Source organism: Aedes albopictus, chromosome 2 (assembly GCF_035046485.1).
Source record: "Aedes albopictus strain Foshan chromosome 2, AalbF5, whole genome shotgun sequence".
Lineage (NCBI taxonomy): Eukaryota > Metazoa > Arthropoda > Insecta > Diptera > Culicidae > Aedes > Aedes albopictus.
In genome coordinates, this window is record NC_085137.1 from 178,820,959 (window position 1) to 178,848,087 (window position 27,129).

The following is a 27,129-nucleotide window of genomic DNA, read 5'->3' on the forward strand; positions in this document are numbered from 1 at the left end:
ATGATACGAAGCGTGACAATATGGTCCACACAGGATCGTCCGGCACGGAAACCTGTTTGCTGCCGTCGGAGAGTTGCGTCAATCTTCTCCTGTATCCGGTTAAGGATCACTTTGCAGAGGACTTTGAGAACGATACACAGTAACATGATGCCCCGCCAATTATCGCACACAGTCAGGTCACCCTTTTTGGATACCTTTACTAAGACGCCTTGCACCCAGTCGGCCAGAAATGTCGCGGTTTCCCATATGTTGCAGAATAATTGATGCAGTAGTTGTCCGGATACTACGGGGTCAGCTTTGAGCATCTCAGCTGATATGCGATCGACCCCTGGGGCTCGGTTCGATTTCATGCAACAGATGGCTGTTTCCATCTCCTGCACTGATGGAGCTTCGGTGTTGACACGGGTGATGCGTCAAACCCTTGGCGGATTATGCTGAGGTGTTGATGGCGTGGACGACACTTGAAAAAGGTTTCCAAAGTACTCAAACCAGCGTTTCAACTGGTCAGCCGGGTCGGTCAGTAACTGTCCAGACGTGTCTTTCACGGAGCATCGTAGCATTCATCTTGGTCCCACTAAGGCGACGTGAGACATCGTAGAGGAGACGGATGTCGCCTGTGTTTCTCGCCTTCGTCGGTTAGAGAGTCCGCCCACGCTCTTTTGTCCCGTCTACATGAGCGTTTCACTTCCTTCTCGAGATCAGAATAGTGCTGACGGGCTACGGCTTTGACTCCTCGTTTTTTTGCTCGCTCTATTGCGGCTTTGGCATTCCTTCGCTCCTCTATCTTCCTCCAGGTATCATCTGTGATCCACTGCTTTCTTAGGGTGCGTAGCTCGCCCAAACTATTCTCGCCGGTGGCGATGAAGGCATTCTTGATGGCGCTCCATTGATCTTCTACGCTTCCACCTTCTGGGATATTCGCAACACGATTCTCTAGCTCATCGACGAAGGACCTTTTCATCGCAACGTCTCCCAGTCGGCTTGTGTTGAACCGGCGCCCGTTTTTTTCCTCCTGTCGATGGATCCTAGCAATGCGCAGCCGGATTAGGAGATAATGGTCGGACGCAATGTCGGCGTTACGTAAGTTCCGCACATCAAGAAGGCTCCGTCTCCATTTTCGACTGATGCAGATGTGGTCGATTTGATTTTCCGTGACGCCATCACGGGAAACCCATGTCACACGTGCTCTTTCCTCATAGCTATCCCCCAATCACCATATCATTGTTGCCACAAAACTCTGCAAACAGCTCTCCGTTTTCGCTCATTTCTCTGAGACCCTGGCGTCCCATAACGTGCTTATAGTCCGAGTTGTCGAAACAGACCTTCGCGTTGAAGTCGCCCATGAGGATCATGATATCACCTTTCGGAATCTAGTTCACGACAGCATTCAGTTGACTGTCGAAGTTCTCTTTGTCTTGCAATTCGGCAGCATCGGTTGGTGCGTAACATTGGATCATGGTAAGATTTCGAACCCGTGTTCTGAATCTGGCTACAATTATCCTCTCATTAATAGGTTCCCACTTCAAGAGCGCAGCGTGGGCGTGAGCGCTGAGCAGGAAACCAACTCCACGGTGGCGAGGGGCGTATTCACCTTGTAGGCCAGAGTATAGCAGAATTTGACCCGACGCCAATCTGTGTTCTCCAAAGTTCGGCCAACGGACTTCGCTCAGTCGTAGGATCTCAAACTTCATACGGCATGCCTCATTGGCTAGTTGTGCCAGTTAACCCTGCTGGGCTAGGGTTAATACATTCCAAGTTCCAATTCTTGTCCGTTGTTTCGCGCTAAAAGTCGTTGCCGTTGAATCAGTTTGTAATCTTTCATTTTCGGTTTCAGTAACTTTTTTTTGGGTTTCGGAGACAGTAGAATGTTGGCCTAAGGTCCCCTATCCACCGTGGGGGGGCTGTCACCTTAGGTATAACTTCCGGTGGAGGAGCAATTCATACTAAGCCGCTGGATGCCAGAACAGACGCTGTTTGAGCCGCACCTCCTTGGTGAACAGACGCTCGAGACGTACCTTCTCAATCTAGTTGAAGTCAAAAGGACAACAGTTCGCACACAGAGAACAGACATCCAGGCTAGAACAAATTTCAATCGGAAAGTTGTGTAAGGATTTGAATCTTCACTTGAGTAAGGTTGCAAACCAATACACGATGACAACACTAACGCCACCAAACACCATATTGCCACAGTCAGTGGTGAATTGAAACATTTCAAGTGGTGAATTAAATTAGTATGGGAAACTAACCGATTGCAGCGCCACGCTATTGCCACTTGTGCTGCCGATTTCAAATGGCCGTTAAATTCCTTACACAGTTTCGGAACTGGACTTGGATGTCTGTTCTCTGTGGTTCGCAGGCTGCACTACCTAGGCACATAACTCATAGATGGCGGTCTTTGTCATCGCTTGACCCGCGGAAGCATGTTGTAGGAAATTGTGAGGACCTGAGCTATGTCGGACGCTCTCCTTTGCAGCCCGTTTTGCAGCCCTTTTATAATTTCCACAGTTTTCATCTGAGAGTTTCTTCTGCCAATAACCATTTTGCAATTGTATATCATGTGGCAGGCACGAAGATACGCTATGCCTGAGGAAGTCATAGAAATTTTCAAAGCGAAAAATTTCTGGACTGACCTGGAATCCAACCCGTTACCCTCAGTACTAAATCCCCGCGCACTTTTCGCTTGGACTATATGGGCCCTGTTAGATATGCACTTCTGTAATGGCATTGCGTCAAACTAAACCATGTCCGATGACTTTTATTGCCTCATACTTGAACTAACACGTGAACGCAATTTTATCCCGTTGTACCTAAGATCAAACATGCTCCTTATCGATTTCTTCTCAGCGTCTTTACACACGAACCTTTCGCACTCTGTCACCGCGGTGGTGCTATGGTTATTGCATCAGGCACGACACTAGAGATGGGAACACACGCTAGTCGTTGATTGTTATGGCTTTCGTCTTCCAGGCAGGTGGGTGGGTACACATACGCAGACCGATGGATGGCACACTCAAGAAACCATAGCAATGAGAAAGTGTTACCATTTGAAAAAAAAAAATGTAACCTACTTCTACTGTTCTCGGTAATGAGCACCATACTTCACAACGCTACGAACGGTAGGACGTTGTGTATCTTGTTTTATCTCTATCACCTGGTCTGGAGGAATCGCTTACGCTGTTTTACCTGGCGGGGGCGAACTAAGACGAGTCCTTTAAAATAGAATGACATGTATGCGTGAACGTGCGTGCTTTCAATTCCTCCTTGGCGTAACGTCTCAACTGGGTCAGAGATAGCTTCTCAGCCTAGTGTTCTATGAACACTTTCACAGTCTGATTAGTTTATGAATTACCGAAATTTTGCGGCTAAACCAGCCAAATTGAAGTTTGGCTTGGTTCCACAATATCGGCCTTTCAAATACTGACGTGAGCAAGAAATAGCCTTTTTCGTAAATTTTACTTCAATTTATCTATTTCTCACTCACACCAGTATTTGTAATTCCTAGATTTAGGACTTCCACAATCATCGATATAGAGCTTTATTTGACAATTATTGATCAACTAAACCGATGATGAAAACTTAGTCATAGACTCAGTGTACCAGTTATGGCTATAGTACCTCAAATTCGCCATAGTTGATTTTCAACCTTTAAAGATACAAGAAAAATCAACAAGAAAAAAATTGTGAGCAGCAGATCACGATCACAAAAGATGATTGCAATCATTCAAACTTCACAATTTGCTCAAATTATGATAGAAATAAATCATTTTCCTTAACTTTTCGGCCTCCTTGCACCCTATTTCGCCATAGTGTACCAGTTATGGCAAATCCCATAAGGAATGCATGTAAATAGTGCGAAGTGGAACCCAAATTAACAAATGTGTCCATAACTGGTACAGGGTTCCTATCATTGGCACACGCCGTAATAAATACTAAAAGTAGTTTTGCCTCCGTTTTTATATTTTTCCTGTAAATTTATGAAAACTAATCAATCATTTGACTTATTGTTTACATTCGTCGGTCTTCTTCTTATTTTTGTAGAAATAGTTTTTCTTAGGTGGTGCGATAACTGGTACAGGCACCCTACAGTGAGAGAGAATATACAGGATCGATGTAGGCATTCTACGTGGTTTTCTCAGTGAGCTTGTTCCTGCCTCAATTATGGTGGTTGAAATTGAGGGGCCCAGAATCAAAGGGGTGTAAGTGACCATTTTGTCGATTTTGAGCTAAGCATATCATAAAATTCTTCAGATTTCAAGCTTTCAGGAACTTTTTTAAGATTGTTTCTACGATGTTTGGAAAAATTACAATAAATCAGAGAATATTGGGTTGATTTTGAAACTCCATACATTTTGTATGGGATGAAAAATTGGTCAAAAACTTTAAACCTCATTTACTAGAAAGTGGGTTTTTGTCACCTACACCCCTTTGCTTCTAACCCCCTCAATTAATAATGCCGGCATGAAAATATCTGAAGAAATTCATCATCATCATCATTGGTAAAGTAACACAGGGATGCAAACGCTCACTTGTGCTCAGATACACTCATTTGCTGTTCTCTCAGCTCAAAAGCCTGCTATCAAAAAACAGTGTATGGAGGAGTTTTACTTTGTAGTTTTATCTAAAAGTTTGTCAAACAAGGTAAGAATCGCAAATGCATATTGAAACCGTAAGAGAGCAATGAAGGCGACTCTACGATGAATGCAAATTATGCTCATTCCGTGGAGAGTCGCATTCATAGCTCTGCCACGACTTTGGTATACGTGTGCGACCCTTACTTTGTTCGACAAACTTTTAGATAAAACTACAAAGTGAAACTCCTCCATACACTGTTTTTTGATTGCAGGCTTTTGAGCTGAGAGAATAGCAAACGAGTGTTTCTGAGCACAAGTGAGCGTTTGCATCCCTGAAGTAACAAATTATATCAAACTTCGAGAAAGTGTTTGATAAAAATATCCGTTTCAATTATGATTTGCTCACGTATATGACATCCCTATTCCCACCCAATAGGATTGCTTGCAGCCAACATCAATTTTGTTTCCCCATTGGCAATACATTTGAGTTCCCTTAACATTGGTACAAGATGCGGGAATCGAAAACGTGACGTCATCGCACTCTGGTGGATATGCTGCATAAGGTCATTTTTCGAGCCGATTAAGAAACTTGACAGGAGACGGCGTTAGTGCCAACAAGAATGTGAACCAATACCTATGGCGACGAAGGAAAGGGATATGCGATTGGAAGCTCGGAATTGCAAATCGACCACGTTTTGATTGATGGACGGCACTTCTCCGACATTATTGACGTCAGGACCTATCGTGGCCAACATCGACTCCGACCACTATCTGGTGATGGTCAAACTGCGCCCAAAACTCTTCGTCATCAACAAAGTAGGGTACCGGCGACCGCCACGGTACAACCTAGAGCGACTGAAACAAAGGGATGTCGCCTCAGTATACGTGCAGAATCTTGAGGCCGCGTTGCCAGACGAGGGCGAGCTCGATGAGGCCCCTCTAGAGGACTGCTGGAGTACAGTGAAAGCAGCCATCATTGACGCAGCTGAGAACACCATCGGATACGTGGAACGGTATCGACGGAATGAATGGTTTGACGAAGAGTGCCGAACGGTTTTAGAGGAGAAGAACGCAACGAGAGCGGTAATGCTGCAGCAAGGACCCGACTAAACGTGGAACGTTACAAACAGAAGCGGAAACAGCAGACCCACCTCTTTCGGGTGAAAAAGCGCTGCCTAGAAGAAGCGGAGTTCGAAGAAATGGAACTGCTGGGCCGTTCCCAAGAACACGGAAGTTCTATCAGAAGCTCGACGCATCCCGCAACGATTTCGTGCCGCGAGCCGAAATGTGCAGGGGTAAAGACGACGACCTCCTGACGGACGGACGTGAAGTGATCGAAAAGTGGAAGCAGCACTTCGTTCAGCACCTGAATGGCGTGGAGAACGTAGGCACGGGAGACCACGGCAACGGAGGAAACGACGACGCCAGTGCAGCGGAGGACGGAAATGAACCAACTCCCACTGTGAGGGAAGTTAAGGATGCCATCCACCAGCTCAAAAACAACAAAGCAGCTGGTAAGGATGGTATCGCAGCTGAACTCATCAAGATGGGCCCCAGAAAAGTTGGACACCTGTCTGCACCAGCTGAAAGTCAGGATCTGGAAAACCGAACATCTACCGGAGGAGTGGAAGGAAGGGGTAATCTGCCCATTCACAAGAGAGGAGATTATTTGGAATGTGAGAACTTCAGGGCGATCACTATTTTGAATGCTGCCTACAAAGTGCTATCCCAGATCATCTTCCGCCGTCTGTCACCTAAAACGAATGAGTTCGTGGAAAGTTATCAAGCCGGCTTCATCGACGACCGGTCGACCACGGACCAGATCTTCACCGTACGCAAATCCTCCAGAAATGCCGTGAATACCAGGTCCCAACGCATCACCTGTTCATCGACTTCGAAGCGGCATACGACAGTATCAACCGCGCAGAGCTATCATGGACGAAAACGGCTTTCCTGGGAAGCTTACTAGACTGATTAAAGCAACGATGGACGGTGTGCCAAACTGCGTAAGAGTTTCGGGTGAACTATCCAGTTCATTCGAATCTCGACGAGGACTGCGACAAGGTGATGGATTCTCATGCTTACTCTTCAACATCGCTCTGGAAGGTGTGATGCGACGGCCGGGCTCAACAGCCGGGGAACGATTTTCACAAAATTCGGTCAATTTGTGTGCTTTGCGGACAACATGGACATTATCGCCAGAACATTTGGAACGGTAGCAGAACTGTACACCCGCCTGAAACGCGAAGCAGCAAAGGTCGGACTGGTGGTGAATGCCTCAAAAACAAAGTAAATGCTGGTAGGCGGAACCGAGCACGACCGGATCCGTCTGGGTAGTAATGTTACGGTAGCCGGGGATACTTTCGAGGTGGTGGAGGAATTCGTCTACCTCGGAGCCTTACTGACGATTGGCAACAACGTGAGTCGTAAAATACGAAGGCGCATCGTCAGTGGTAGCCGTGCCTACTACGGGTTCCAGAAGAAACTGCGTTCAAAACAGATTCACCCCCACATCAAATGTACCATGTAAAAGACACTGATTAGTCTGGTGGCCCTCTATAGAGGGCCATATATGGGCACGAGGCATGGGCCATGCTCGAGAAGGACTTGCAAGTACTCGGAGTTTCCGAGCGACGCGTGCTAAGGACTATCTTCAGTAGCGTGCAGGAGAACGGTGTGTGGCGCCTGCACTTTACGGTGAACACAGCATCCAGAAGGTGGCCAAAGCCGGAAGGATACGGAGGGCAGCGCATATTGCAAGAATGCCGGACAACAACCGGTTGATAAAAGAAGGCATGGAGCGCAGAGAGCACAATGGGCGGACCAGATGAAGCGTGATCTGGCGAGCGTTGGAGAGTTGCAGCTGCAGTAATCCTGTATTATTGCGACTAATAGTTGATTTAGTGTTATGATGAATTTGATGTTGATCTAAACTGAATAAATGAAAGAGGAGGCGGCGTAGTCGTATATGGCGCATATAAGGAATTTAAAGCTTTTACGAATTTTGTGCTTCCGCCTCGACAATAATACTGCTAATAGCGTGGTATAAGCGTGGAGCGTGATAAACGATGAAGCTTTTCACCATATATGTTATAGCACGAAAGCTCTTCTTACTGTGGCAAAGTGGTGAATTAAAATCACGATGCTACACAGAAAGCTGTGCTCGCAAGATTGCATTACCATACCTACTTACCATCGCGGTTGTTTAGATGCTAGTGAACAGTGTGTAACACCTATATATAAAATGGGAATGATTCTCGTTGCAAATAATTTGCAACTGAGTTGGCATGTAACACTCAGTTTCAAAATAGTTGTACTAAGTGTAGAATTAGCTTTAGTTAAAATAAACATATCGTGGCACGATACAAATAGATTCGGAATAAGCTGATCCAGCTGTTTCGAAGAAAACTACCTCAAAGAAAGTGGAATGTAGGGAAATTGAACTGCTGTGACGTTCTTAAGAAGTACGGCAGTTCTATCGGAAGCTCATCGCATTATCCCGCAAAAGGGCATTCATGGCGTGAGCCGAAACGTGTATGGATAATGATGGGAGCTTGTTGACGAGAAACTCAATGATGTGAGGTTATTGAAAGGTGGAAGCAGCACTTCGATAATCATCAGAACGGTGCGGAAAACGTAGATACAAGAGGTAGTAAAAGAGATCACTTTGTCAGTGCAGTAGATGATGAACCCAACTGGACCAATGACCCACGCTTAGAAAAGTTAAGGATTTCGTTCACCAGTATTAATAGTATTATCAAAATAAACTCGTAAAAGTTGGGCATCTCTCTGCACCGGATAATAGTCTGGATTTGGGATTAAAACGGCTACGTAAGGATTGGAAGAGTTTACTCCTTTCACAACCAAATCTATGGGGCTGCCCATAAATTACGTAGACTCTTAATGGCGGAGAGGAGGTCTAACCAAAGTCTTTTGTATGGACCACAGTCTCCGAGGGGGGAGGGAGGTATGTGGACAACGCCTATCCAGGTCGACTTCGTCTGGTCTTGATCGTACGGATACGGCAAATCCTCCAGCAAAGCTGTGAATACCAGGTCCTTTTTGTATCTCATAAATTTCCTTTCAGTGAAAACTATTCAACATTTCATAACAATAAAACAAAATTTTGATCCCAAGTAGCTACCAACTAACCAAATATTTCTACACCGCTGAGATAGTGCGTCATCATAGCTACGATTTTTTCAAATTTGGCCCGTTTACGTCCATTGCTGGCCACAATGGGCGATCACTCCTCGGTCGTCATCATTCAAATTTTGCCAACGAACCGAAAAGACGACGACGTGACGGACAAAATGACTCATGAATGGAGCATTTACCCCGTTTGGTAGGTAGGTAGCGAAATTTGCGGCTCGTGCCGGTCATCCCCAAATAAAGGTGTTCGTTCGTTTTGCAGTCAATTGATGTGCGTTGCGTGCAGTTCTTTGTGAGCACTTTGTTCGACTTGTACCGTACGTTATCCATCCGTCGAACAATAATGGTTAGTCAGTCCTGGCAAGTTCAACGAGCGCTTTTCTTTCTTCGATACAAATTGATACTTGATACATACTTGCTTGTGCATACTTATGATCAGTATAGAGATGGACCTGAGTAATAAGCAATCACTTCCCTACTGAAAGACGATCATTAACACTTCTTATTACTGTGTGGTTCGATTTTTTTTCATCAATGTACTTTGTAGGGTTGCTACCCGACATTTTCACAACATGCCATTCCACCTTTTGCCACCTTCACCGTAGAGTGCAGCGAGCTCGTGGTTCATCCTTCACCGCCACACATCATTCTCCTACTGACGCTCGAAAACTTCGAGTGGTTGTATGTCCTCCTCGAGCCTAGTCCAGGTCTTGTGCACGTAGAAAACTACCGATCTTATCAGTGTTTTGTACATGGTGCATTTGGTGCGGAAGTGAAGCTTGTTGAAGCCCATGGTATCAGGTACCAGGTATCAGTAGGCCGGCTCCAGAGGCACGTTCTCCTCCATGTGGGAAATTTGTGCCATCACCATGAATACGAGCCTATTCATCATTTTCCTGAGGGAGAGAGAAGGGAGGAATAATGGATGGGATAAGGAAAGGGAAGGTAAGGGAATAGGGTCGACATAACCGCATAAGCTTACCACAACGGGTTCAAACAGCGCCCTGAAAAGGGCATTGTAAAAAAAACGCATAAAGCGTAAAGTAAGCCTAAGCTACTTGCCACAACGGGTTCAGAACAACAGATCATCCTGAAGGTCAGTTGCACTTAATCAAGTGTTTACCAAGTACTCGGAAACGCAGTTGCGTAAAAACTGGGTAGTTACATATCAAATGATTCAAAGTTCCACAGTCAGATTATTAGCTAAGATATACAAATGAAGCAGCCTGTTGAGGCTTGTGATGAACAAAATCATGAGTAATAAAACCACATTGAGTTATCTTAATTGCGTTTCTGCTACGAGATTCCTCAAAAGTGGTGGCAAGACTCCCACATAGGGGCATCCACAAACACTCAATTTCCTAATCGCTGCTTGACGTAATGCCGAGAAGAGATGTTGGTTTTTGAGCATTTGGTAAATCCAATTGGAAATCATTGAAAGATAAATAGGACAATCCGTGCGGCTTCCAATATGGGATCGAAAGGTACGTGTTCTAAAGTATCCTGGAAATCCAAGAAAACACCCAAACAGATCACAGTGGACAAATATATACAAATGGAGTGGACTTTCCATGTTGGGAAACATGTTGGTTTTCATGGAGATTGGAGAGGCATGTTTGCCAGAAAAACATCACGGGTGTTATACTCGACAAAGCGTTCTAATCATTTCAGAAGAAAGAGGTCATATTAATAGGTCTGATCTTCATACGATGCATTATTCACTTACGGACAGTATACTCCCACCAAGAATTTGGAATACCAAGGCTGCAAACAAGCAGTTTTATCAAAACATTTTGGGGCTCGAGGCATGACACGCGAGATAGTCATTTCAAGTTTACTAAAAGTAGAAAACGTCGGGTCAAACGCAAAATTCGGAACCATATTGGTGTTAATTAAAGCATTACATCTACATAGAAATCCTCCCTACGAAAGTAAGGTTCTTGAACAAAAGCTGTGCTTTTATGCTGAAGATTGATCTGAGCTGTCATAACCATAGCCACTACCCAAACTAGGCACGATCAAACTCTTACAATCACAACACAAGAAAAAAGAACAGCGATAAAAACCAATTCGGTATCGATTGAAGAACGCCCGAGACGATAGGAGATACACAGAGGACCAGGGTATGAAAAACGGATCACGCCGAAAAACAAACGCTTTGTCCTAAGCGGTGCATGTCGGTAACAAAGGCGCTCCGCAACAAACGCATGTCAAGCGATGAGAGCAATAAAACAAATATCGCTTGCCGTGCGTGTGCCGATATTTCGGCTTTTCTGCTGAAATTTTCGACCCACATCGTCGAATTCCTGAGCATTTGGACGAATTAAGACACTTGCCATCCTCAGAGTCGAGTTTCAGTTGTAAAACAATGCGAAAGTCACGATGTGAATAGAACGAGACAAATATTCCTACCGTTTTTGTTGTGAACAAACTCGGGAGCGATTTTGTCATTATCTGGTAACGAAAAAACAAAGCGTTATTGCCGTGCCTTCTTTGTTGCCTATTTTTCGCTTGCGGTGCCATATTCTGCGTACACTGAGGACACTGTGAAGAACGCATAATGCGATGTGCCATATAGGTTATAACATAATATTTAGTTAAAATTAAAGCTAATAAACAACATACTAATAATTCCACGCTTATTGAGCCTCGCAGTTGAGGCTTAAGAAGGATAGCTGATTATCTTGGAGAAACATCAAGTCAACTGCACCATTGCTCCGGTTAGCGCAGTAAGGACAGAATACTGTGGAGGGCGCCCTAGTACTCCACAGGCTCCGTTAGTGGCTAGGTTTTTATAACCCCCACCCAACCATTCATTCTTTGGCACGGTAAGCATAAAGCTGCATTACACCATCCATTAGGGGTCACCTGTTTAGTTAACTCTTACCACAGGAACAGGCGGTCCATAGTGTTATTCTTAGCCAATTGAGACAACCGCTACCGACACTACACAGCTATCTAGGCTGATCGGGAAAAGAAGTTAAAATTGATGGTCAACTTCCAACCAGCCCGAACAGCCCACAAAATATAAATACTTGTGCATACTAATGATCAGTATAGAGATGGGTCTGAGTAATAAACAAGCACACCCCTATTGTAAGACGATCATTAACCTTATTACTGTTTGGTTCGATTTTTTTCATCAATGTACTTTGTAGGGTTGCTACCCGACATTTTCACAACATGCCATTCCACCTTTTGCCACCTTCAGATGCTTGGTTCACCGTAGAGTGGCAGCTTGTGGTTCATCCTTCACCGCCACACACCATTCTCCTACCGACGCTCGAAAACTTCGAGTGGTTGTATGTCCTCCTCGAGTCTAGTACAGGTCTCGTGCGCGTAGAAAACTACCGATCTTATCAGCGTTTTGTACAAGGTGCATTTGGTGCGTGGGTGAATCTTTTTCGACCGCAGTTTCTTCTGAAGCCCGTAGTAGGCCCGACTTCCGTTGATGATGCGCCTCCGAATTTCACGGCTCACGTTGTTGTCAGCCGTCAGTAAGGATCCGAGGTAGACAATTTCCTCCACCACCTCGAAAGTATCCCCGTCTATCGTAACATTACTACCCAGACGGATCCGGTCGTGTTCGGTTCCGCCTACCAGCATGTACTTTGTTTTTGAGGCATTCACCACCAGTCCGACTTTTGCTGCTTCGCGTTGTGTGTACAGCTCTGCCACCGTTCCAAATGTTCTGGCGATAATGTCCATGTCGTCCGCAAAGCACACAAATTGACAGGATTTTGTGAAAATCTTTCCCCGGCTGTTGAGCCCCGCTCGTCGCATCACACCTTCCAGAGCGATGTTGAAGAGTAGGCATGAGAGTCAATCACCTTGTCTCAGTCCCCGGCGAGATTCGAATGAACTGGATAGTTCACCCGAAACCCTTACGCAGTTTTGCACACCGTCCATCGTTGCTTTAATCAGTCTAGTCAGCTTCCCAGGAAAGCCGTTTTCGTCCATGATTCTCCATAGCTCTGCGCGGTCGATACTGTCGTATGCCGCTTTGAAGTCGGTGAACAGGTGATGCGTTGGGACCTGGTATTCACGTCATTTCTAGAGGATTTGCCGTACGGTAAAGATCTGGTCCGTTGTCGACCGGCCGTCGATGAAGCCGGCTTGATAACTTCTCACGAACTCATTCGTTTTAGGTGACAGACGACGGATGATGATCTGGGATAGCACTTTTTAGGCAGCATTCAAAATAGTGATCGCCCTGAAGTTCTCACATTCCAAATGGTCGCCTTTCTTGTGTATGGGGCAGATTACCCCTTCCTTCCACTCCTCCGGTAGCTGTTTGGTTTCCCAGATCCTGACTATCAGCCGATGCAGACAGGTGGCCAACTTTTCTGGGCCCATCTTGATGAGTTCAGCAGCGATACCATCCTTACCAGCTGCTTTGTTGGTTTTGAGCTGGTGAATGGCATCCTTAACTTCCCTCAGCGTGGGAGTTGGTTCATTTCCGTCCTCCGCTGCACTGACGTCGTCGATTCCTCCGTTGCCGTGGGCTCCCGTGCCTACGTTCTCCACGCCGTTCAGGTACTGATCGAAGTGCTTCTTCCACCTTTCGATCACCTCACGTCCGTCCGTCAAAAGGCCTCCGTCTTTATTCCTGCATATTTCGGCTCGCGGCATGAAGCCGTTGCGGGATGCGTTGAGCTTTTGATACACTGAAAATAATCGTCACGCCTCATCCATGTTCTTTTACACGTTAATGTGTCGTTTAAAACAGCACGCTATATTAACGTGTAATTCTTTTGAATCAGATGTTGAACAGTTGAGGTTCTAAGCTACTGTCTTTTACACATGATTTTATCGTGTTTGACAGTATGTTTATGAATCGATAATGGAGATGGTTCGCCTATAACGTAATGTAAATTACCGAAGTCACCCGCGTTAAGTATGGCCTAGCATACTTCATTTTTTGATGAACAGGGACCCGCAGCTGGGTGCCTGGTACTGATATTCTAAGAAATTTGACATTTATGATGTCAAATTAACGTGTTATACACATGATTTCGAAAAGTAGATTTATGACTGGTTTGACACGTTAAATTCAGATGTTTCTCAAGTGGTGAAAATTCATGTTTGAAACATGTGGCTCGAACGTGTAGAATATTTTCAGTGTAGAACTTCCGTGTTTCTTGAGAACGGCACAGCAGTTCCATTTCTTCACACTCCGCTTCTTCCAGGCGGCGCTTTTTCTCTCGAAAGAGGCGGGTCTGCTGTTTCCGCTTCTGTTTGTAACGTTCCACGTTCTGTCGAGTCCCTTGTTGCAGCATTACCGCCCTCGCTGCGTTCTCCTCCTCCAAAACCGTTCTGCACTCTTCGTCGAACCATTCGTTCCGTCGATTCCGTTCCACGTACCCGATGGTGCTCTCGGTTGCGTCGTTGTTGGCTGCTTTCATTGTACTCCAGCAGTCCTCTAGAGGGGCATCATCAAGCTCGCCCTCATCCGGCAACGCGACCTCGAGATTCTGTGCGTATGCTGAGGCGACATCCGGTTGTTTCAGTCGCTCTAGGTTGTACCGTGGCGGTCGCCGGTACCGTACATTGTTGATGACGGAAAGTTTTGGGCGCAGTTTGACCATCACCAGATAGTTTTCAGAGTCGATGTTGGCGCCACGATAGGTCCTGACGTCGATGATGTCGGAGAAGTGCCGTCCGTCAATCAGAACGTGGTCGATTTGAGATTCCGTCTGCTGTGGTGATCTCCAGGTGTAACGATAAGGGAGGCTGTGTTGGAAAAAGGTGCTACGAATGGCCATATTTTTGGGAGCGGCGAAATCAATGAGTCGTAGGCCATTTTAGTTCGTTTGCTGGTGGGCGCTGAACTAACCAATCGTCGGTCTGAATTCCTCCTCCTGGCCTGAGCGTTCAAATCTCCTATGATGATCTTGACGCCGTGACTTGGGCAGTGATCGTATACTCGCGTTCGAGCTGCGCGTAAAATGCGTCCTTGTCATCATCAGTGCTTCCGGAGTGTGAGCTGTGCACGTTTATTATGCTGAAGTTGAAGAATCGGCTCTTGATCCCTAACCTGCACATTCTTTCGTCGATCGGCCACCAACCGATCACGCGACTCTGCATATCACCTATCACGATGAAAGCTGTTCCCAGCTCGCAGTTCCACGTACCGAGTTTCCTATCGCAAGTCCTTTTTGTTCGCTGAGGTCGTTGCCGTTGGTCTCGGTTCGTATTATTCTGTTGCTGGTTTTCCGTTACAATGTTTTTTTACGGCTGGCTCGTAAGGCCTGACACCAACCACCTACTTTCCGGACGACCATAGTGCACAGTTGAGCTTAGAGTCCTTCCCTGGCACTCGGACGTTGATCAGCCGCCCCTAACATGGGGATCAGACGCTGTTATGAGTCGCTCCTCCTGGAGAACAGCTCAGGTTTACCGAAGCAGACCCCTCTTCCCTGTCAGCCTACGACCAAAGCTCCCACCGGGGTTGGTTACCCGATCTTCCCTAAAGTTGCTCGTAGTTTCCGGCTGGTACCGCGAGGAGGTAGGGATAGGAGTTGCTGGACAGAGGCTAGTGGATCACAATGGGATCTGAATTGCGTTGCGTACCCAGCCTTTACCGTGCCAACGAGTGACGAACGAAAAGAATGCCGCCAGAATTCGAATGCAAGTGGGCCGCTACACGACTTAACAGAGAGCGGTATAGAGCGGCAAGAGCAGACTAGAAACGAATCCACCGCTGTAAAAAATGGCAGCACCAAGAGAGTGTGATTGCTGAAGCACAGGAAAGTATGGACGGTAACGATATGCGGAGATTTTATGCAACTGTCAATGGTCCGCGGCACAAGGCTGCGCCAGTGCCCGCCATGTGCAATAAATGAGAAGGAAATTTACAGACAAATCAATGGTGGCAGCCAGGTGGAACGAGTACTTCGAAGATTTGTTGAATACATAATAGCATGCTGCAGTGAAGGATCAACCACTAATAGGATTAACATAATGGATTTGACCGTCAGTGGAACCACCGACACTGGATGAAGTAAAGAAAGCCCATAAGGAGCTGAAAAACAGTCAGGCTGCTGGGAAGGACGAGATCCCAGTCTTAAGCATGGAAGCAAATCCACCAGATTATTGGAAAGATTTTGGAGGATGAAGAATTGCATGCCAGCTGGTTGGATGGCCTCATACACCCAATCCACTAGGAATGGCACAGACTAGAGTGTGCCAATCACATAGGGATTACCCTCTTCAATTTTCGCGTTTAAGAATAAATAAGGCGTACGAGAGCTCTTGAGGAGTCCTTCGTTGGTGAATACCAGAATGGTTTTCGTAAAGGCCGATCAACGACGGATCAAATGTTTAACCTGCTGATGATCCTTGGTAAATTTTGGAAATATAACTTGATTTTAACACAGCGTACGATTCAATGAAAAGAAATTAGCTTTGGCAAATAATGACAGAGCATAGATTTCCAGCGAAACTAATTATGCGCAACGCTGGATGGATCAAAATCAAGTATTCGGATCGCAGACGAAGTGTCTACCTCGTTTGGCAATGATTTAACCCTAGTAGGATGTTGGGGTCAATACAACCCAGACAGGCACGCTGAACGTGCACTACGCCGTCGTGGTGCAAACATCCTAACATCCTAGATCCTAGAAGGGTTAAACAAAAAAAACCCAAATTAATCCACCTAGCGGTGATGGCGCCTTTCTCGTGCCTTTGAAACCCAATTTCAATAAAACACAAGCGAAATGTTGATGTATATCGCACTTTCATACAATTCAGAATACAACAGAAATCCATTTCATGATACCAGAAATCATATCGTTTAGTGGAGCGGACCTGGTGTGATGGTTAGAACACTTGACTATCACGCCGAGGACCTGGGATCGAATCTCTCGACAAACTCACAAAATGTGCACTGTTGAAAATGCTTTGACATCCATGTGCACAACAGAACATGTGCTCGATGAACAAATTGAGATTTGAAATTATGAAAAGAAATCCACGTACTCCGGTGAGACTCGAACTCACGACTCCCAATTCGCTAGACGGGCGCTTCTATTCCTTCAAGCTACGGAGTCACTCGACTATCTCCGTCGCCAGCAGGCCTAGAACTGAACTCGATTCCACAATCACACATGGTTATCTTCTTTTCACAATCCAAACCCCCTTCGGATGGGATTAGATGAACATCTAACACATTGTCTGTTGTGCACATGTATGTCAAAGCGGGAGAGGAAGTTATTTTTAAATTGTCGAGAGCTTCGGGCACTGCCTTCCAATCACTTATTGGTATGGCAATTAAGGACTGTTCAATTTATAAAACGGACAACTTGCTTGTGCGATATCTTTTTTATTTTTCAATAAAATCATTATCAGTTTTTTGCATAACTTTCTATAGTTATTCTCAAATGTAGGAAAAATATAACATTAGGCAAAATGTCCTTTTTTGTCTAACTGAAGCGATTTTCGTAAAACATCAATAAAAACCCATTTCACAAAATTCGACATAACTTTCCACATACTAAACATGCATATTTTCATGAAATTTTTAATGTATTGAAATCTTATACTATTCTACTAAAGGTAAAACTCAATAGTTAGTAAGTAATAACGCACCAAGCAGCCTCCAGCTTGATACAGTAAATTACTTTGTTTACAAAGAAATTATTAAAAAATATTTATTTAAGTCCTGTGATGCAATAGCACAACGGATTCGGCTCAAAACTTGTCCAGAGCAGTAGAACACTGATTTCTGGATGATATAGAAGAAAAATTTACTTTTAATTGCATTCTTCATCAAAAATTTAATCTATAAAGATGGTCATAGTAAAAAAATGCATACTTTTTGCTCCATTGATGCCGATTTTTGACTCTAGAGAATCTTGTTATTATTTATTTTCAACAAAGTTGATTCTATGTTATTGTACACCTTATTCAATAACAATCGGATGTAAAATTTTATATTTTCAGCATCATTGTTATGTAAAATTTGCATTAGGTTGCATTGTTATTTGGAAGAACCTTCAAAGAACGAAACTGTTTTGATTACTGTGTCTGTAATGGCGCACAGTAACCAAACCAGCAATGCTATTACGAAGCAGTTTTCTGCATTTGAAACAACATTATGCCTACTTTCGACTGGATGCATAAAAAAATCATTTATCGAATTTGTTCATGCCCTTTTTGCTTTACAATGAAATTTTAATCAAAAAATCGAATCTCACTTGAGACTTTAATATTTCAACAACTAATTTTCCAATTGAGCTTAAACTTCGCCAGAATGTTTATTACTCATGCTGCTGCAGCATGGCACATACTTGTCTGATAATCAAAACGATATACCATTTGTGAACAGTAGTTTTGTGTATATTTTCAATTTTCAGCAATCGTAAAATTCACCTCATTTATCATCTGTTCGATTTTCTATGAAATAAAACTATTTTTATCCGATTCAAAAATCATTACTATAATGACAGATGATGTACTGAACAACGAAACAAGGGTGGTGAAATTTGAAGTATGCGTCTTCTTTTTATAGCCTTGTAAAGTTGTCCGTTTTATAAATTGAACAGTCCTTAGTGTGCAGTCGGACTCTCGACTTCAAATCTCAATTTGTTCATCGAGCACATGTTCTGTTGTGCACATGGATGTCAAAGCATTTTCAACAGTGTAATTTCCCACATGGCTTGGTCAGCCAAAGCAAAATCAAGAAATTGACATTTGTAAGGTGCTACGGTCACCCTTACCGTATTCGGTCGGCCGAGGACCGACCCGTCGAGAGTCCGACTGCACACTAATTGCCATACCAATAAGTGATTGGAAGGCAGTGCCCGAAGCTCTCGACAATTTAAAAATAACTTCCTCTCCCGCTTTGACATACATGTGCACAACAGACAATGTGTTAGATGTTCATCTAATCCCATCCGAAGGGGGTTTGGATTGTGAAAAGAAGATAACCATGTGTGATTGTGGAATCGAGTTCAGTTCTAGGCCTGTTGGCGACGGAGATAGTCGAGTGACTCCGTAGCTTGAAGGAATAGAAGCGCCCGTCTAGCGAATTGGGAGTCGTGAGTTCGAGTCTCACCGGAGTACGTGGATTTCTTTTCATAATTTCAAATCTCAATTTGTTCATCGAGCACATGTTCTGTTGTGCACATGGATGTCAAAGCATTTTCAACAGTGTAATTTCCCACATGGCTTGGTCAGCCAAAGCAAAATCAAGAAATTGACATTCACAAAATGTGGGTTCTTCCTTCGGAAGGGAAGTGAAGCGTGGGTCCCGAGATGAACTAGCCTAGGGCTAAAAATCTCGTTAATACAGATAAAAACAAATCATATCGCTTATCTGACTTTTAATGTTTGAGCCTCTAACTCTTAAGAAAAAGACGCTATCTTGAATGTGAAGCCGCCATTTAGGATTTAAAATTGCCATCTTGGATGTTGTAGTCGCCATTTTTGGCGTCCAGACATCTTCCCCACGAAAAATATACTTCATTAAACAGCCGCCATCTTGAATTTGGAGCCGCCATCTTAAACATTAGATCGCCATCCTGGATATCCTGATCGCCATTATGGACTCTGGAAGTCTTCCCCATACCAAATATATCAATATTGCATGGTTTTAGAGCCTAAAACTCCATTAAAAAGCCGCCATCTTAAAATTTTGATCACCATCTTGGATATTCTGGTCGGCCTTTTTGGACTCCAGACATCTTCCTCATACTAAATATACTCATATTGCATGGTTTTAGGTCCTAAAACTTCATTAACATCTTGAATTTGAAGCCACCATTTTGGGTTTTAGACCGCCATCTTGGATATCCTAGTCGCCATTTCTAGTCCAGGCATCTTCCCCATATCAAATATTCCCATATGGCATGCTTTAAGAGCCAAAATTTCTATTAAACAGCCGCTATCTTGAATTTTGAGCCGCCACCTTGAACATTTGGCTGCCATCTCTAATTTTGGGCCGACATCGTGGAGTTTCTGGTCTCCAATGTTGATTTCCGCACAAAACTCGTCAACCATGCTAAAGGTTACAAAAATCGCCACAGTTTGATGTATCGCATGAAGGGGCTAGTTCAGTTTTATATACGGCTAGTTCTACCGGTGCTGGTCCGGATCACTGAAATAGCCATAACTCCGGAATGCCTTGGCCGATCTGGACCATTTTTGATAGCAAACAATTTCGATTCGATTCAAGCTATAATCCGAAAAATCAGCCAATGGGAAGTGTCTTAAAAGTGAGTGAATTTATTTTGCGCACATACATACATACATACACACACACATACACACATAATCTCAATTCTATATCTTTTTTGTTAACGGTGATTAAACAAATAATCTCAAATCGTTGAACTGAGTTGATTGGTATATGCGACTTGATCCTTCCAGCCTTTCTTCGAAAAATCATTTTTTGAGTGAACATATAGTTTTTAGTACACTAAGTGAACGAGAAAGACAAAACACTACTTTCGAGCTTTTTTGCTTTAGTTATCTAACTAAACCAATAGATTCCAAGATATTTTTTTGGTAGCAAATTTAATAATCTTTCAAATGCGATAAGTTTGACCATTTTCAAGTTATAGCCAGTTTGAGGCAAGCAAAGTCAGAAACATGTAAAGTTCAATTACTACGTAACGATTGAGATTTGACCATATGCGTAAAACATTTGTTTACCAGTCTGAACCTGTCTGCATGCTAACGTTCATAAGGTTATCAAAAAATACGAGCTTTTATGTGTCGCATACAGAGATTCAGTTCAATTTTATATTTGGCCGCTTTTGGAGGGACACCCGGAACTGGTTACGGCACTACCGGCTGTCCCTAATGTGGTCCTAACCTATTTCCTTGAAAACCAGTCATCAGGTTATCAGAATAGCCGTTATTTGTTGTATCGCATGCATGGGCTTGGTACTCTTTTATATTTGGCCACATCCGTCGGGACCCCCGGAACCGGTTCCGGACAACTACCACTTCAGATATGGTCTGATACTGTTTTCCTGCTAACCGTTCATCAGGTTATTGAAAATGCCGCTGTTTGATGTGTCGCATGCATGGGTGTTGTACTCTTTTATATTTGGTCATTTTCGGCGAGACACCCGGAACCGGTTCCGGATTTCAATCGGCAGTCTCGTATGTGGTCTGAGCTTACTTCTTTAATAACCGGCCATCAGGTTATTGGAAAAGCCGTGATTTGATGTGTCGCATGCATGGGTTTGGTTCACTTTTATATTTGGCCACTTCCGGTGGGACATCCGGAACCGGTTCTGGAACACTACCGGTTCAGATATGGTCTGATACTGTTTTCCTGCTTACCGTTCATAAGATTATCGAAAATGCCGCTGTTTGATGAGTCGCATGCATCGGTTTGGTACTCGTTTATATTTGGCCACTTCCGGCGGAACATCCGGAACAGGTTCCGGAACACTACTGGTTCAGATATGGTCTGATAATGTTTTCCTGCTAACCGTTCATCAAGTTATCGAAAAAGCCGCTGTTTGATGTGTCGTATGCATCGGTTATGTTCAATTTGATATTTGGCCACTTCCGGCGGGACACCCAGAACCGGTTCCGGAACACTACCGGTTCAGACAAGGTCTGATATTATTTTCCTGCTGACCGTTCATCAGATAATCGTAAATGCCGTGGTTTGATGGGTCGCATGCATGAATTTGGTGCATTTTCATGTCTGGCCCCTTCCAGGGGTACCGATCCGGAACACCTAAATGGCTATAACTCCGGAACGGTTAGACCGATCCGAACCATTTTCAATAGAAAACAATGGGACCAGATGCCGCGTCGAATGAACCATCGGTCATTAAAATCGGTTCAAGTTTACTGCCAAAAACTGATGTGAGTTTATTTGTACACACACATACACACACACATACACACACACAGACATCACCTCAATTCGTCGAGCTGAATCGATTGGTATATGTGACTCGACCCTCCGGGCCTTCTATCAAAAAGTCATTGTTGGAGTGAGCATATAGCCTTTCCAGTACACTTAGTGTACGAGAAAGGCAAAAACATCAAGTTTCCGTAAATCCAGTTAGTTCCCGTAAGATATTGATCTCATCGGCATCGATCGTAGGGTAGTGGAGGAAGCCTATGCTTATCTGAAGAGAAAGATAGCGAGAATAGATTTGACGATTAACTCTACCAAGACGAAGTACATGATAGCAGTTAGAGACAGAGACAGGTCTAGTGGTGTTAGTGGTGAGGTAGTGATTGATGGGGATGAGTTTGAAGTTGTTGAAGAATTTGTTTATCTTGGAACACTTGTGGCGTATTGCAAGGCCCAGATGCCCACGGTGACGCTGTCTCAATAAAGAGATAAAAGTAGTCGACTGAAATGCAATGGCGATGGCGGGCAATCACCCAGGATTGACATCGTTCATGACGGCCCTATACACCACCATGGGTACAGTCCAGCGCTTAGCAGACTGTAGAGCTTAGAAATTTATCATTAAACAGCTACCATGCCGTTTCATACACGCTTCTGACAGAATACCCATTTTTTCATTGCTATCTCTGTCGCTCTTCAAGAGGCTCCATTTAAAAATACCCATTTTGAAGTTGGGCGGCTCAACTTATAAATGGGTATTTTTAAATGGAGCCTCTTGAAGAGCGACAGAGATAGCAATGAAAAAATGGGTATTCTGACGCGAGCGTGTATTATTATTTTATTGTAGTTAACGCTTATGGGAACTCTTAGTGCCTGTTGCTGTAAGACAACACCCATTCATTCCTATCTACTCGATACCAATTAGCGTCTTACTTCTTACAAGAAGAAATTATTGTGGCTGCTTCTAGCGCGTTCAACTTATGATGTGATTATTTGAGATTCTTGGGAGATGACGAGATCCAAACTAAGAAAAAGTTGCGAAAGTTAGTTACACAATGTGTATGAACATGATCCTGATGTTTGAGCACGGCATCGGCAAGAAAATCGAAACCATTATGTGCTCAACAATCTTTGAAAACTTTTCTTTATTATATTGAGTTTAGTTTCAGTCACCCACGTTCCTTGCAACCCGGTAAAAGGATAGTAACCAGATGCCCAAAAAAGTGTCCTACATCTACAGGTTGTATCAGTGAAACGACGCTTGTTTTAACGGCACACTTCCGAGTCAAACGAACGACACATGGTCCAATATTCAACAGAGTAGTAGAGCAAAAGAAAAGACCTACAAAAACAAAACTGCAAAATTTACCGCCACCGCGGTGCTCCGTCGTCATCACTGAGGCTGGGCTGCTGGCTAGTGGATAGGATTTCCTTCTCTTCTCCCGGGCGGCACCGACTGCCTCCAAAAAGCGTGCGGCTTTTGTCTGTTCAGAGCACACGAGCTCCCCAACTTTGCGAGCTCCTTCAATATGCTCCAGCCAGTCCAATCCGATACGAAATGAAACTAACCACCCAACCAAACCAGCGGAGACCGAGAGGCAAGTCAGATACCGATCGTCTTGCCGTCTGTTCGGACGTGTGTGAGCGCGCTCTCTGTCGTATTGTACCGAATGCTTGTTGTAATTTCGCCGTCGTCGTCGTCGTCGTCGTGGCCGTTGTCGTGTGCGGAAAGAACCTTCTTCGTCGGCGTCGTCGTCAGTCCGTCGAGTGGTGTTTCCCTTTCTTCGTCTTTGCCGCGGCCGCGGTCTTGGGATATTATTGTTTTTATAATATCTCTCGCAACGCATCGCTTGTTGGCGTTTTTCTCCAATTCAGATTCCTCGTGTACCTCTAGTGTGTAGTGCTACTTGGTCTGTTTCTCTTCAACAACGGCAATAAATCAGGTTCTCAGTGATGGTATTGTGTATTGAACCGTGGAAGAAGTGCGTCGGAGTGACCTTCGGAGGCCCGTTGAAGACCGATCCTTTGCAACGTTGAAGTTTCTTCAAGAAGAATAAATCGAGTTTCGCTGTCAAGTCGTAATCCGTCTTGGTCAACCGAGAAGAGAAGTGCAGTGTGCAACCAACAGTGCCAGTGAGTGTAAATTTTGATCCACTTTGACCTGACCACGCCGTGCGCCACAGACCTACATTCGCACGCGTCGTTGTTGCTGTGCGGTCACTAGAGTGGCTCAAAATAAACCAAATCTGAAATGGTAAACCGCGATAGGGAAGTCTAGGTAGTCAGTATTATTCTCTGGAAATCTTAGTTCTGATGCAGGCATCCTAAAGTTTGTACGGTAAGTTGACCAAATTTATGCGGAAAACATTTAGCTTCATATTTTAGGCAATTAATCATTTTACAAATTATTATAACTGCAAATTTCGACTGGAAATGGATAAGATATTGACGTACCGTCAAACGGGGTTACTTGCAACAGCGGTGTAACTTGCAACACGATGACATACATAAAATGTGAACTATGTTTTCATGATAATGAAAGCTAGTATGCTCCACCATTTTGGTTAACAAAATTATGTGTACCAAAGATCGTTTTAGTGGAAAAAATAGTTTTGTTTCTTTGTTTATGGTTTAGTTACACTGTTAAAACGGTTTGCTCATTTTATGCCATAAAAACAAGTATGGAAATCGTGCTTTACCTCTCTCATATGGTAAGCGCTATAAGTCTGATGACCTTGCTTACAGTTGGGATACTCAATAGTAAGCCTAGCTGAACGATTGAAGTTTGATAAACTTATCGACTAAGTAATGTAAAAAATCATAAACATATTCGACAACCACTATGGTGTAACTTGCAACAGTTAGAATTAATAAAACTTTCTGTTATTTATTTTCATTGCACGATATTTCGGATAGAAATAATCGAAATGAATCATTTATTAATTACGTGATGTGTTCATTTTCAATTGTCCACTAAATTTTAGCATTTTTTGCACGCGACTTTCAAGCATTGTTATAAACTTCCATATTTTGAAACTTCATTCATGTTTCACCTGTATGAAAGTTTAATTCAGTTTATAAACGTTCTAAAACAATCACCAACATCTATTGTGAACCTAGATGGAATAAATTATTTCAATAGAATGTCCAAATTGACGGCTTTAAACTTTGTAAATAGTTGAATGGATTTTTAAATCATGTTATTTTAGCTGAAGTAGCCAAACACCACTTCATACTGAAAATAACCTAAAAAATGAAACACTTTACCTTTCCAACAAATTACATAAAGCATTATTGGCATTTTGTTACTAGTACTGAGTCACGAGATCCATAAATATTTTAAATTTGAGTGACGTAAGACGTGTTGTGAAACGATATACTCTCGTTTATAATAACTACCAACCCTTTAATAAAAAATCATATTTCAATTTGTTAGTGTACATCTTTTCAAAGCATTTTTCATGCATTACATTAAAAACTTATAATATGTCCAAGAACTAGAATGTTAGTGCAGTTTAATGGTTGCTAACTTAGCTTCATGTCATGTGTTGCAAGTTACCCCATAGATGGGGTAATTTGCAACAGCCATGTATTTCACACCTCCTGTTTAGTTGACAACCTATTTTATTAAATGAAGTTCTACATAGTATTCTACTCGTGGTAATTAGTGTTCACGATGCTTTACAGTATGTTAAAAATGTTCAGATTCTCAATAATATTGCTTCAAAGTCAAAAAATGTTGCAAGTTACCCCATTTGACGGTAGTTAAAATGACAATCAGCTTATTACGTTCTTAGGAGTAATCGAATATTAAACCCGAAGCGTATACATTAAAATCGAATTCTGGACCTTACCAGTTCGTCAAGGTTTGTCGAGTAATGTATCCAAAATTCTGTCCGTTTGTTACCTAAACAAAAGAAAATTAATAAATTCGAATGTATTAGCATATCACGATACATAGAACATTATAAATGTTTGAATAAACGAAAATATCACAAATTGACAATTATCAAGCTTGAATTGTGCCCTGTTACTCAAATGGATAACATTAGCCCAATCGACATCTAGCATAGCCAGTGCCTCTAGCAGAATCTGACCCCGATGGTTCGTGAAACGGTTTCTCCATTCCATGGCCCAGACATTGAAATCACCTGCTATTATCACCGGCCTTCAGCCAGTCAGCACGGTCTTCATATAGTTCGAAATCTGCGTAAACTGCTTGACAGACCAGGCACATATTAGCCACAGAAGGAGATACCGTTTTTTGGCGACCTCGAAGCCCAGAGTAGACAGTAGATATGAACTCCGAAGTCCTGGACGGAGTACTTACCCGTCGTTCATATTTCCTCCATTTTTCCGGTCCCATCCGCAACCTAGTTGCTGTTACCGGCGTATTCTTGATACGGGTCCGCTATGATGGCGATATCCGTCCTTCACTTCCCCAATACCTGACAAAGCAGTTGCTGAGCTGCGTCACAGTGATTCAGGTGCAACTGCGTTACATGCACTGTGATTTGTCAGCTTCGGCTCTTCTAAAAGCCAGGTATCTTGGGCCTCCTCAAAGGCTCTCCTAAAGCCCCTCTTGTTGAGTGCTTGCTGTTTACGGATTTCCCGGAGCAAATCAAACACTTGGGAGGATTCGTGCAGCGTTGTGACCCTCCATGACTTGTGACCTAGTTCCACCGCTCCTTGTCGCGCTTGAGCTTGAGGATCATTTCACCTGTACGAATACGTCAATACTATGTACGTTGGATCCCAGGTCAAGCGTGGCGTCACACCTTATCACCTTCAAACTGCCGAGTACTTAGAACCTTCAGCACATAACATAAGTGGAAGTCCATAGTCAGAGCGAAGGAAAAAGTTGTATCCTTTTTCCAGCACGCGAAACTGGCCTTTTGTAAAAGGCGTCGAACTGTCATTTATTTTGGTAAACAAAAAATATCTGATCCAACCAGTATTCCAGTTTTGGCAAAGAATACAGGAGCGAAGATGGGCAATGGACATCTGAGACATGCGCAAAACTAGCTTCTAAAAGTCCACTTATTCATTTTGTCATTAATTCATTGAAGTCTTGGAAATACGTTTCACATATTGATCTCTTTTTGTAGGTATTTAAGGCTAGAAAACGTGTTTTTGAATTGAGTTTACAAAGTTTCATCACAATTTAGCTATGAAAAATGGTATACATTAGAGTGTGTCAACGCTGTATGGAGAAAATTTAAATTTGATCGCATCAACCCGGAACAAAGTTTTTTTCCATCTGTATTAGCGCCCAAAACGATTGTGAAAAATTTGGAAGCGATTGGTTGCGTCCCCGTATTCCGCATTGCGATTGAAATTTGTATGGAAATTAGTATGGGAAAACGTACTTTTTTGCATTTTACTCATAAGTTGAATTATTTTTTTTTTCTAATACCATGTAACTAATGATGTTTAAGTATAGCCTAGGATATACCAAAAGACTTTGCCGAAGACTGCAAAGTGATCCGAAGTTATTCGCTTGGCAACTTAGGCCAACACTTGAGATTTTATTATTGATGTTATTCTTTTACATGTTAAATGTTAAGCCCCACCGGG

The 27,129-nt window shown here is 43.5% G+C and overlaps 2 protein-coding genes across 3 annotated transcripts in view; one reads left to right on the top strand and one right to left on the bottom strand.

Annotated features, from left to right (window-relative positions):
* The window catches only part of LOC109397554 (serine/threonine-protein phosphatase 2A activator), a 205,608-nt gene that overhangs the window by 166,833 nt on the left and 11,646 nt on the right, over window positions 1–27,129 (bottom strand). The window lies entirely within an intron of this gene.
* Window positions 23,183–27,129, top strand: part of LOC109397513 (dual 3',5'-cyclic-AMP and -GMP phosphodiesterase 11) — a 460,696-nt gene continuing 456,749 nt past the window's right edge. Inside the window, exon 1 of the mRNA XM_062850794.1 lies at window positions 23,183–23,890. The gene's annotated coding sequence lies outside the window, so the exon portion shown is untranslated. The remainder of the gene's footprint in view (window positions 23,891–27,129) is intronic.